Here is a 2172-nt window from a genome sequence, read left to right on the forward strand (position 1 = left end):
TGGGAAGTGTCAGCTGTCCCTCTCTTGCATTTGACATTATTTGATGCACCATGATGGTGCATGCATTCTAGAAGAGAGGAACTGTCTAGCGATTTCTGTAGTTTTCCGGTAGTCAAATCCCTACATAAAGCCTCAAAGCCCTGAGGTTCAAAAGAATAAAGAGGCATCGATCCCAAGACCTCCACGGGTTGTGGAGTGCTGGCAATAGTGATCACTAAGCCTCCTTAGGTTACGATCATGAGTTTGAAAAACAATTCTGCTGTCGGGCCGCCGGTTTTTATTCCAGAGCGACATCCGGAACTAGCAGAACTTGGACGAAAGACGATTCACATTTTTTTGCGGGAGAGGGAGCGCTATCTTCTACGCGTTTCAGAGGCAGAGTCACAAGGAAGTGATTTTAAACCGGTTTCGTTGGTCTCTTCTGTCGATTTCGATTTGCTTGAATCACTTATTGACTTAGAAACTTTCCCCGGCGTCACTACGCGGGCTGAATTGAAGGACGAAACCCTTGAGAGATGGTTAATTGCTCAAGACAACTACACGCTTGATAGTTTTACAGTTGATGAGCTTGATTCTTTCGTGCGCAAGTCAGTGCGTATTAAAACTGCTGAAACTGATCCAAAGTTACGAATAATTTCCCTCTTCACTGACTACAATACTTTCTTGCGTAGCAAGAAATTGGATAATATCAAGACGGACAACCCTAAGGCAGCTGTTCGCCATATCTGCAGTTTGCTGCGACCCCCGACGCTCCGGAGGAAAATTGAAAACGACCTGTCTTTGCACAAGTCGTCTTTAAAGAAAGACTGGAAAGGTTTTTACAAATATGTGGTTGATATGGCAGTGGCTTGTGAACAATTTGTCCCATGCAATGAAAGAGAGTATCCTTCATCTGCTTACAACCGTTCCGACTACGATAAAAATGGAAACGAGTATAACAAGCGCAGAAAACGGCCACAGAGACATACGGATCGCCGCGTACAACGGGGAAAAACTTCCAACGGGACATCTGTTGTGCCGAGCGACTTTCCTCACCCTAAATCGCGGTTTTTGTTTCGTAACGTTACGAGTGGCATAAACATGGATCCACATTCCCTAACTGACCCGCAGAAAAAACTCCCGTCGTCGTGTTTGAACACAAATACGTGTGCAGGCGAGAGACATTTTTATCAACAAATGCCCGAAGTCGTCGCCAGAAACCAAGAAGCGCCTTTCGGAGCAATATTTACGAAACAAGCCCAAACCATCAGGTGCCTTGAAACAGCTCACTGTCTCTGGTACGATTACAACAGAACAGAATAATACCCTTGCTGAGCGCCGCGACGGTCGTATCAAAGCCAAGTTGGCGGATACCATACCCGTCATTATCAATGATGATTATGGCTCCGACCATGCTGCATTATCGGAGACACACCTCAACAAATTGGCCCTCTCGGATGTTTTTGTTTCGGTCTTGCCCTTGGCAACCCCTATCACCATAGAACTAGCTGTCAAAGGCGGAGATCAGTCGATTGTAATCACGGCTGAACAGAAGGCTCGTATTTCAACTACCCTTCAGACATTGGAGGGACCCTTCAGACTACGCAATGTGGAATATATGGTGTTTAAGGAGCCTATGGACGAGGTTTTGCTGTCGAGGCCACTTCTACAGTCCCTTGGATTTAATCTCGATGATCACTTGGTACGTGTTCGCCGTCAGTACAATGATGTGGATTGCTCGCATATTTCCTTTCACGCCGACGCGAATATGGCAGCAGCATCAGACCAACATGCCGGAGCTCTGTCTCGCTTAGTTTCTAAAGAGGTCACTACACAAGCAACCTTCCTGGCTGACAGCGAGGACGACAGTGCTGTGGCGCCTGCCAAAACAAAAAATGAACAGGAGACACCCGAGCTGGACATAATTGACGCAGGCGACCACGCTCAACAGAATGTAACCCCACATCTGGACCGCATGTTGACCGAAACCATCGACAACGGCCTATCTTCCGCCCATGCCGAAACTTTGAAAGGTATGCTCCAACAATACGTCGACGTGTTCCGTGTCAAACTTGGTTCCGATCCACCCGTCGATGTTCCACCAATGAACATCCGCCTCAAACCTGACGCAGAGCCCGTGCGTGTGAAACTACGACGATATGCGCCACCCCAAGCAGCCTTTCTTCGCCACAA

This window comes from Chondrus crispus, genomic scaffold, assembly GCF_000350225.1.
Source record: "Chondrus crispus Stackhouse genomic scaffold, scaffold_366, whole genome shotgun sequence".
In the NCBI taxonomy this organism is placed as follows: domain Eukaryota; phylum Rhodophyta; class Florideophyceae; order Gigartinales; family Gigartinaceae; genus Chondrus; species Chondrus crispus.